The sequence below is a fragment of the Crocodylus siamensis genome, chromosome 7 (assembly GCF_052110815.1).
Source record: "Crocodylus siamensis isolate JL-2025a chromosome 7, ASM5211081v1, whole genome shotgun sequence".
In the NCBI taxonomy this organism is placed as follows: domain Eukaryota; kingdom Metazoa; phylum Chordata; order Crocodylia; family Crocodylidae; genus Crocodylus; species Crocodylus siamensis.
The window spans coordinates 35,168,239-35,179,476 of record NC_143401.1 but is presented as its reverse complement, the minus strand read 5'-3'; the positions used below and the strand labels follow the sequence as shown (position 1 = coordinate 35,179,476).

The 11,238-nt window shown below is 46.6% G+C and overlaps 1 pseudogene; it reads right to left on the bottom strand.

The window, feature by feature from the left end:
- Positions 1-331: 331 nt before the first annotated feature.
- LOC149859674 (uncharacterized) lies at positions 332-2,085 on the bottom strand (annotated as a pseudogene).
- Between the last annotated feature and the right edge of the window lie 9,153 nt (positions 2,086-11,238).

Sequence of the window (11,238 nt, the reverse complement as noted above, 5' to 3'; positions counted from 1 at the left end):
AGTGCCTGAAGGACTTGCTCTTTCAGTTGTAGGGCTCGTATTCCTGGGATGCCAAGTAGGTTGATTGTTCCAAGTACTGCTGTCAGGCCTTTTGGGTAGTGGCTTGGGAAGAATTTGACCCACTGTGCTTGATCAATCAAATTAAGGCCTTGGATGAGGATTTTTCCAGAGGTTAGTATATGAGGGACAGTCAATTGTATGACTTTGACTTGGGCCCCAGTGTCTAATAGTAATTGCACTGTAATTTGTTATTTTTGGTTTTTTGGGTGTCGTACTGGAATGTTATAGTAGGGTCGTTGATCTTCGCTGCCGCCAGGATGACTGGCGGCGCTTACTCGTTTTTTGCCTTGTCTCGGAACCCCAGCATCTCAGCCAGTCTCTCCTGTCCGGCCTCCCGGAGCGCACGGAGCTCTGACTTCCTGAGTCCAGACTTTGCAAGTAGGAACCCGAACATTTGATGTTCTCGCTGGGTTCTCTCTGGTGGGCCATTTTGCTCCTGGGTCCTTTCGGGCAGCCTCCCTTCACTTTCATCTTTATGATGTGGGGGCGGGGCCCCGGCCACCATTACATTCCAGTTTTTTGGATCCGTGGTAATAGTGGGGTACACTTGAGTAGTAACTGTAGGTTTTTTAAGTGCCTGGAGTCGTGGTAGTTGGCTTAGGATGTTTCCAGCGGGCTGGCCAACTAGCGGGGCTAGTAGGAGGCAGAGGGTGATGGCGTGGTCTCCCCCATAAACCTCTACGGAGGCTTCTACTGCCTCAATGGTTGTTGGTACGGCTCCCGGATTTCTTAGGAATCGATGAGGCCATGGTCTATTTTGCTGAGCTGCGGTTAATCCCAGTTGGTGCACTCTGGGATTCCAAGTACAATATGACGTCCCTATAATACTCAACAAAAGTTGTTCAGCGGTAGGGTCAGGTGGACGTCCTTCATGCCATAGATGGGACTTGTGATCGACTTGTCCAGCGGTGAGGGATGGAAGTGGAATGTTCCAGTGTACGTTATTCATTACGGCTGTTGGATTAGTAACGTGTCCTCCACTCCATGAAGCTTGATGGGTTAGGTTCATCTAAATCTAGTTGATCTGATCTATATTCTACGATGAGATGACCTAGCCAAATCATTAATGTTTCGTTGGATTTAATTCTTGACTCATGTAATTCCTGCATTTCTGGTCGGGTGCAAGTGCAATATGTGGTGGTGATGCGGGTTACGCCCTGCCCATCAGCCACTTGCTTAACTAGAGTGACGGGGTAAGCAGTTGTGGGTGGTGACGGCTCGGAGTCTCCAGGAGGAAGGGTTGGGAAAAGGCTTTCACTTCTACATAAGGGGGTGGTGCAGTCAGCGCCATGGGCGGTTCATGCATCGGTGGGAGTGGCTTCCCCTTCTCTTCTGCCCCCTTTCCGCCATGTTCAAGTTTTGCCACTATCCCGCTGCCGCCGCCATCTTTGAGCACTGGCTCTGTCACGCTGCCGCCACCACTTTCAGGCACTGGCTCTGCAGCTTGTTTAACAGCCATCTGTGCCATTGTTTTTAATTGGGATGTGAGGTTGTTGTTCTCACGGAGTAGGATGGATACCGTGCAGAACAACACATTAATCATCTTCCCCTTATTTCATTTTGGCCCTGACCATTTTGTGGCCGTGCGGTCATCTGATTTTAAACTTTTACGGCACTGTGTTAGTAACTCGTGCCCTCGAGACCCTTCTTCTAGGCCCGGGCAATTGAACTTGTCAGGCGGGGTAGGTTCACCGCCTTCCTTAACATGCTGAATATAGCAGGCAAACTCCTGAGCCAGGGTGGGGTTGATGGCCCCTGCTGCTTTTACTTTGCTTAGGCTTAATGTTGTAGTCACTTCTTGGGGTTGATAGATGACTGTGGGCGACCGCATAACACACCCAAATGCTATGGGCTCAAAGTTACTGCCCACTCTTTCTCCCCCGGTGACTCCAGGGAGAGGTAACCGGTTATCTTGCTCTCCTGATTTAATCCCACACTTTGATGATATACGATGTGAGCCCAAAGTTCATCAGAGTCAGTAACCGAGCTGGAGCCCCCCCGCCAGGGACAGAGGTTCACTAGCATCCCCTCTGTGTTCTCCACTCCCTTCTGGCATCCTGTTCATGACGCCATGTCGTGAGCTGCAGGGTTAAAACCTGAGGCACTGTGCAGAGGTTAATTTTGCCTTTAAGAGAGGGAGTAAGATTTTCTCTAGCTACAGGTCACAGAGTCTGTTGACCCCAGGCTAGGGTACAAAATTTACAAGTTGCAGTAAAGAAGCTTTTATTTTTGTTTACTTACACGCCGATGATTGAGACGCATAGGCACAGCAGCTTGATTAAATACTTTCTATTTCAGCTATTTAAGTTACAAAGCAGACTGCTAATTCTCTTTTCATTGACAGATTGTAAATTAGGTCGATGCGCAGGGGAGGGGGTTACGCCGGGAAATTCAGTGGCAGAGAAGCAGTGTCATGGTTGGCCGGACCACGACAAATAGGACTGATTGATTGAGTCCTAAAATGGCTTCTGCTGTTGTTTGGGCTGGGTGCGGTTTTTTAAAGGTTTCACCCTTTTTGTCCCCCCATCACTGTTGATGTCAGGGCGCAGTTTTTTAAAGGTTCACCCTTTTTGTCCCCCCATCACTGTTCATGTCAGATGGTATGTTGTTTTTTCACGCCCCTTTCTAGTAAGGGGGGTGACTGGGTGAGAGACTTTGTACTTATGGCACTACAATTAGGAGGAGTACAAGACAGTTCTTAATGATTGTATTGACTTGCTTATACTTGCTTTTGCTCTGTTTATACTCACCTGTTATTGAGTAATAAACCATTTAATTTGAGTTACCCTTATATACTTGTGTAAGTTTTCCTTACTTAGTTATAGTATAATTAATTGCCAGGTTGATTAGGTGGTGACAGATACGCCCTGATCAACTCATTAGCCAGTGCTAGGCTAAGAATCACCTCACTGTGGTGCTGGACTAAGCAAGTCAGCCATTAATTAGGCGACCCTAATTAGGTGGTAATTAAGTCTGGGGTCCAACAATTGGGCAACCCCTTCCCTCCCCCTGTCAGAGACCCATCAACTACTTTCCCCAGTGGACCTGCCAGCCCGCATCCATCCCAGCTCCCTCCAGACCCACTTGTCTCCTCCAGGACCTGCCTGCCCCTCCAATCCCCTCCCCCACAAGTTACACTAGTTTCCTCAAGTGGGTTGACTAAAGCAGCAAAGAGCTGCACTCCCTATTCTTGGTCTATGTTCATGCTACCTAAAGTAAGGTATGTGACCATAGACTGGGTGCAGCAAAGTACTGTTCACACCCTGAGATGGTAGGCTGATGGTAGGGTGAAATGGTAGGGTGTTCACATCAAAACATGGTAGGGCTATTCAGATTTCCATACTTTTGTTGTGTAGCAAAACGCCCAGTTTGTTTGTTTTTTTAATTCATTTTAAAATGCCCCCAACCATTTCTGACTTTTTCCCTCCCTCTCTATTCCCTATAGATAAGTATAAGTAAGCTAAGGTGTAGGATAAGCTTTAACATTTTTATTTTGGTAGCAAGTTTTTGGTTTTGGATATCCACTGTTTTATATTTTATAATTATTGGGTTTGTATTGATTTTTACTTTTGTATATTGTATTATTATCATTTTTGTATTGGTTTTTATTGTTTCATATGGATATTGTATGGCTTAGGCCTGTGTTTGTAAGTGAACCAAAGTCATGTCAAGTTTCCATTTTATATGTCAAGCCTTCATCTTCTGTCCTCTGCCTTGATCATCCCATGTTGCAACTGTATGAGTCACGTACCCCTCCCATTTAAATTGGTTCCGAGATGAATGAGAATGATTAGGAATGATTGAAATACAATGGTAGCAGGCCCTTCTGAATTGCCTGTAATGACTGGGCCATCACCTCACATTGTTTCATTCAGGAGCCATGGACCTCACCCAGGAACAGAGACAAGAACCCAGCATTTGAAACATAAAAGACCCTGCAGAACCAGCAACTCTACCATTGTACCCTACCATTACAGACACCCGAAACTGCACATCCCTGCATGGAGCACACATGCTCACTACACCAGGGGCTGACCCTTGCCTGGCCATGCCTCCTGTCACTAGGGTCACACAAGGTCTGCCCCTATAAAAAGGGGCAGTGTAGACATGTCCAGTGGGATGCCCTCTTCATCTGGACCAGCACCATGCCACACCACCTATCCACCCAGAGGGCCTGCCAGCGATCCCCCTCTGGACAACACCTACTGGACAAGGACCCCCTTTCCAGCCTGGGATAGGTAGATATTACCTGCACACCTCCTCCTACAATTTGGACTCTCTATGTCTCTCTCTCTCTCCTCCTGGACGTCAGTGGACTTCAGCCCCTGCACCAACCTTCTCTAACCCCTGTTATCGTGTGTGTGTGTGTGTGTGTGTGTGTGTGTGTGTGTGGGTGGGTGTCTGCAAGGGAACCAATAAGATATTGTGTCACCATCTCCCCTGTTCAATAAAACCACTATCATTCGCAACCCTGAGTTGGGTCATGTTTTACTGAATGTTTTACCCTAGTCAGGTCGGCTAGGGTCTGGAACCAGCTTCCAAGAGAAGTGGTGCAGGCTCCTACTCTGGGGGTGTTTAAGAGGAGGTTAGATGAACATCTAGCTGGGGTCATTTGACCCCAATACTCTTTCCTGCCATGGCAGGGGGTCGGACTAGATGATCTGCTCAGGTCCCCTCCGACCCTACAAACTATGAAACTATGAAACTATGAATCCCAGTGCCTTCCCTGTCTTAAATTCCAGCCTCATTCTCTCTCTGTCTCTCTCAGCTCCAGCTCCCCCCCCCGCTGCCAACTAGACATCAAATCCCACTGCCAACTAGACATCAAACCACTGATTAATACCCTCTGAGCCTGAGAATCCAGCCTTTCTATCCACCTTACAGTACATTCATCCAACCCATACTTCCTTAGCTTGCTTGCAAGTATGTTGTGGGAGACCATATCAAAAACCTTGCTAAAGTCAAGGTATATCACTGTCTACTGCTCTACCTGAATCTGCAGAGCCGGTCATCTCATCATAGAAGGCAATCAGGATGATCAAGCATGACTTACCTTTGGTGAATCCATCCTGACTGTTCCTAATCACCTTCTCCTCCAAGTGCTTAGAAATGGCTTCTTTGAGGAACTGCTGCATGATTTTCTAGGGACTGGGGTGAGGCTGACCAGTCTATAGTTTCCCCAGATCCTCCTTCTTCCCTTTGTTAAAGATGAATGCTGTATTTGCCCTTTTCCAGTCATCCAGGACCTCTCACAGTGACCACAAGATTTCAAAGATAAAGGCTCTGCAATCATACCAGCCAATTCCCTCACACCTTCAGGTGGACCATGCCTGGCCCCAGACACGTATACATCCAACTTTTCTGAATAGTCCCTAACCTGTTCTTTTGTTCTCACTAGTCTGGGAGCTGACACTGTCTGTGAGAACTGAGGTGGAAAAGGCATTGAGTATTTCATCCTTTTCTGCATCATCTATCACTAGCTTGCTTCTCCCATTCAAATAAGGGATCCACAATGTCTCTGAACTTCCACTTGTTGCTGATATACTTGTAGAAACCCTTCTTGTTATCCTTCACATGCCTTGCTAGCTGTAACTCCAAATAGCACTTTGGCCTTACTGATTTCATCCCTTCATGCCCAAGCAATACTCTTATACTCAGTTATTTGCTGAAGCTTCCTCTTCTGTAAACTTCTTTTTGTGTTTTAGCTCCCTGAAGATGTCCTTGCTAAGCCAAGCTAGTTTTCTGCAGTACTTGCTAGTCTTTGTGCACATTGGGATGGTTCATTACTGTGCCCTCAGTAGGCCTGTGCGAATAGGGAACTATTTAACTTGGATTCAGCCAGTTCAAATGCCAGAAAGAGATCCAAATCACTTTTCTGATTCAATTCAGCTGAATTGGCTTCAACAGATTCGGAGCTGATTTGGAGAGATTTGGAGATTCAGCCATAGAGTATAATGGGAAACCAATGAAATATCTATAACGTTGTTGTTTTTTGGCTGATTCAGATGAAACTTACCAGTGTGGTAGTCCCTGCTGAAAGCATGAATCCTGCCAAGTGTCAAGTTGATAGGTGAGGGGTTTCTGGAAAACTGCACCTCAAATCCTGAAGGCAAAACTCATGTCACGTGTGTGTTAAGCCACGGTGGGGTGAAAACTGCAGGGCTGATATCCTCTGCTGAGGCCACAAAGCCTGCCATGTTTCAAGGAGATAGGTGCTTGGGTTTCTCAGAAGCTGCACCTCAAACTGTTGACAAGCAAAACTTGTGACATATGTGACACTGTGTGTGTGTTAAGGCACGGGTGTGAAAACTGCAGGCCTGCTAGGCCCTGCTGTGGCCATGAAGCCTGCCAGCTGTCAAGGAGATAGGTGCAGGGGGTGTCTGGGTTCAGGGGCCCTTCACCTCTGGCTGCCAACAGGCAAAACTCATGACATGGGTGCTTGTGCAACTGTGTCTCTCTTAGGGGGCAGAGAGGTAAAAAAAATACTGTAGGCCTGGCTGCTAGGTCCTGCTGTGGGTGGGTGACACTCTGTGTGTGTTCAGGTATGCCCTTCCTGGTTCTGGGGCCTCTGCACAACATGGCAGTGTGCCCCAGTGAGGTCTTCTCCACCCCTACAGCCTCAGCATGATCCACCACTGTAAACAGCAGCAGGTAAAAATAACTTAGCTGGCTCAGCACCAATAGGACCAGCAGCATCAAAGATAGCCAGACTGAACTGTCAGGTCCTTCTTTCCTCTCAAGTAGGAGTACCTAGTGCATGCCTGTTAGGTGCACCCTAACAGAACTCATGTCATGGGTGCTAGTGCAACTGTGTCTGCCTTGGGGTTATCCTTGCTAGCTACTGTGTATTGAGCTGGTCCCTGAGTCAATCATGATTGATTGGTAACACAGTAGCTAGCAAGAACAATGAGTTAATGAGCAAGGATTAACACCTATGAAACCACAGGCTAAGGAGAGGAAAGAATCAATACAGAGCGGGGAACTGCTTCAGCCCCAAGACAGAGACAGTCAGTTGCACAAGCACCCAAGTCATGAGTTTTGTCTGTCAGCAGCTAGGGGCACAGGGCCCCAGAACTCCCCTGCACCTATATCCTTAACAGCTGGCAGGCTATGTGGCCACAGAAGAGCCTAGCATCCAGGCCTGAAGTAGTTTCCACCCCACCCCTCCTCCCCCGTGCCCCAAGACAGACACAATTGCACAAGCACCCATGACACAAGGTTTGCCTGTCAGCAGCTACAGGTGCAGGGCCCCAGAACCCAGAAGCCCCTGAACCTATCTCTTTGACAGCTGGAAGACTTCATGGCCTCAGCAGGGGCTAGCAGGCCTGCAGCTTTCACCCTGCTACACCTTAACACACACAATGTCACCCATGTCATGAGTTTTGCTTGTCCGCAGCTTGAGGTACAGTTTTCCTCAAACCCCTGAACCTATCTTCTTGAAACTTGGCAGGTTTTGTGGCCTTATCAGGGGTTACCATCCCTGCAGTTTTCAGCCCACTGTGCCTTAACACACACACAGTGTCACCTATGTCATGAGTTTTGCTTGTCAGCAGTTTGAGGTGCAGTTTCCCAGAAACCCCTGCACCTATCTCCTTGAAACTTGGTAGACTTTGTGGTGCCAGAAAGAACTACTACGACTGCAGTTTTCACCCCACTGTGGCTTAACATACCCACGTGACATGAGTTTTGCTTTCAGGAATTTGAGGTGCAGTTACCCAGAAACCCCTGCACCTATCAACTTGACACTTGGCAGGTGCTATGATCTCTGCAGAGGCTACCATTCCTGCATGTTTCATCTTAATCATGCAAAAGACAACAAATATATAGATATTTAATTGATTCCCCATTATACTCTATGGCCAAATCTCTGAATTGGCTCCGAACCTTTTCCGAATCTATTTCACCACCCTGCTCCAGATGTCTGAGGTGAAGTGCAAGGCTACCTGTGGCCCTGCCTTGCACAGCTCCTCCCTCAAGTACTCCCTGCACGTCTCATACAGGGAGGGCACTTGTAACCTACACCTTACAAACTCCACAGCAAACACAAGAGTAGATTCTTACTTAATCCCACAGAAAATACCCATGTCCACTACTCTGCTTGACCCAGACAAAGTCTCCTGGTCAGTAGTAACAAACTACCTCTCCTGCACAAAACTTACAACTCTAGTTACAATTACCATACAAGTCTACCTTACTACAAATTTTAGCTAACCCCTTTAAAACACCTCCTAAGAGTTAGTGAGACAGAGGAATAGACTTTAATAGCTTCCCATAAATGCCACATTGCTGCAGCCTCCTCTTTCATGGAGTGTGGTGTGATATAATATATCTGCATATAGTTTTTGAATTTATTTTCTAAGTCTGCAATAGTGCAGACATCTGATACTGCCTACTCAGTTGATGGACTATGCTCAAACTGCTGCAGCACTTGCTTTAAAAGACTTACATCCTTCAGATACATAGGCAGGGGATTTTTTACATCTTTTATATCTGCCTCACTCATTACTGTTTTTCTTTTAAACATCTTAAGTCCCCAATACTGTGTCTACTTATTAGATTTAGTTACCATTTATTATTGCTCAAAGCCAGTATACTAGTCTGTAAAATGCACCAAAAGTCCAGTTTTCCAGTATAACCAAGTCCCAGGACAAAATTCAAACCAAAGCAATGGACCCCTTTACAGGCAGTTCAGATGCCCCTACATAGGCAGTTAACAACCCACAAAGTGATCTTCAAATTATCCACAACCCACAAGTGGGTTTCCAGTCAAACAAATTGCCTATCTTCAGGCATTCCTCTATTTCCTTATATGTGGTCAGTCTAACCCGAGACCAATATACCTGGTAGCACTTCTACCACCAGGCGGTGTACACACCTTCAGATAGACAGACAAGCAAACACACAGACAAGACATACTATACAGATAACATAAAACGAATCAATATCCGCAACATAGAACCTTATTGACCCCCACACGCATTCTCCACCAAAAATGTTACACAAATTGCCAACTGCTGAAATCATGAACGAGACCTTATAAAGGGGAATAAGGCAAAATTTATTGATTACATGAATTAGACATAGAGGTTTAGAAACACCACTCATATAGACACAAACAAATCATCACGCACAAAATTTACACACAGGTACACACAAACACAAAACTACCATTCCACTTAGACATTATAGTTACCAGAAGCAGTTGTTCAATAATAGCACTGGGTGGCTAGCCCCAGTCTTATTGAGAAAAGATGCAGATAGCAGGTAGGGTGGTTATTATGAGAGAAAGATCCTATAGATAACAGCTTGGAGTGGGGTGAAACAGACATGTCTGTGCTCCAACAAAACCACAGTTGAGAGACAGTCTCACCAAAGTTAGCATTTTTTAAGTCTTTTTTTATATGGATTGGCATCCTTTGTTTCAGTGCTTTGGTGGTTTTCAATACCCAGCTTCTGCTTTTGTGGTTGTTCTTCTTTTGCCTTTAGCTTATCTCAGCCTTGGAGTGTTCTTGCTGCCCATCTGGCAGGATGGGTGCATTCCTTCTCCTCGTTATCTTATTTGTGCCCTAAGCCTGAAAGGGTTTCTTCAGCCATTCATTAATTAGTTTACTGACCCCTAACTTACATTTGGCATCTTGTTGCTTATGTTGCCGGCACAAAGTGCCCGAGGGAGGCAACAATTGGGTTCGTTGCCCGGTGTGCGTCGCGCCAAATAAACACACTGGGGGAGAAGCAGACAGAGTTTATTTGAGCTCAAGTAAAAGGCACAGGGAGACTGTATTGTCTCAAATCCTGCACACCTAACCCTGCAACAGCGAGATCTTTATACCCCGGTCAGTTTCACTGTCAGTGATTTTTCCCCCGCTAGCCCCCCTTTCCCTCCTCCCTCCTCCCTTCTCCCTCCGAGTGGTGTCCTTGCATTCCACAGATAACAGTTTTAACTCGCCTGCTTTCCAGAAGAACAGGAGATTTGCAGGCGCCAGAGAGAAAGGGTTACAAAGGTTGGGCAAGCGGGGGCTTTGGCTCATCTGAGCCTGGAGCAGAAGGACTTCATCGACACTCGTGGTCTTCCATCCCTCTGAGTTACCCAGGGTTATGCCCAGTGTCACCAACAGCTCCCCGCTTTGAGAATACTCAACAAAGTTTTGGCTGAGTTTTCTCATATTCTGAAGACAAAAAGTGATTGAGCGTTTGAGGATTGGAATCTTCAATGCAAGGGTACAATGAGGCGCTCCAGGAGGGGGATGCACAGACTTTGTGCAGGAGGGCGTTACAGCACGCAAATAAGAGGAGAGTAATTAAACACAACACAACAATGGTGATCAGGAGGTTAAGGATGCCCGCTCCTAGGCCTCCAAGGTTGGGCAACCAGCTCCAGAGAGAATCAAAGACAGTGGGTTCACATTCCTGACTTTTCCACAGCTCAAAAGCCTGTTCAGCTGAAATGTGTTTGTTAATACCTTGGGAATTTTCTGGGATATAAGTGCAACATTCGTTCCCAATTAGAGCACATACCCCGCCCTGAGAAGCTAAAACATAATCTAGGGCCTGACGGTTTTGAAGAGATAATAAACGAAGCTGATAAATCTCGGAGTTAAGGCTCTTTTCAATAGCTAAAGTGTCATTAGCAAATTTTGTAAGGAACGTAGAAAGTTGACGATATAGCTTGGCTAACCGGCCCACTCCATACGCCGGGAGAAAGATCATGCCAAGTCTGTCTCGTGATGAATCCAGTTCTTGTGTCCATTGACCTTTGCTGCTGTGTGGGAAACTAGTAGGACAGGGTGAGGTCCTTTCCACTTCTCTTGGAGGGGCTCATCCTTCCAGGTCTGAATGAGCATGGAATCTCCAGCTGTAACGAGTGGACTGGAGCATCCAGCGGAAGAGGCTGCAAGTCTTTAGTGTACCTATGGAGAGAAGAAAGAACAGCAGACAGAGAGCACATATACCATGACAAAATATTACATCCTATTTCCCACTCCCCTGCTAGAACCAGCGTCCTGTTCATAGGCCATGCCCTTCCAAACATAATCTCAAAGGGGCTAAGCCCTAATCTTCCCTTGGGGAGGGCACGGATACGAAGCAAAGCAAGGGGCAAAACATCAGGCCATCACAGAGAGGCCTCCTGGCAGATCTTTGATAAATGACGCTTGAGGGTCTGATTTGTTCGTTCTACTA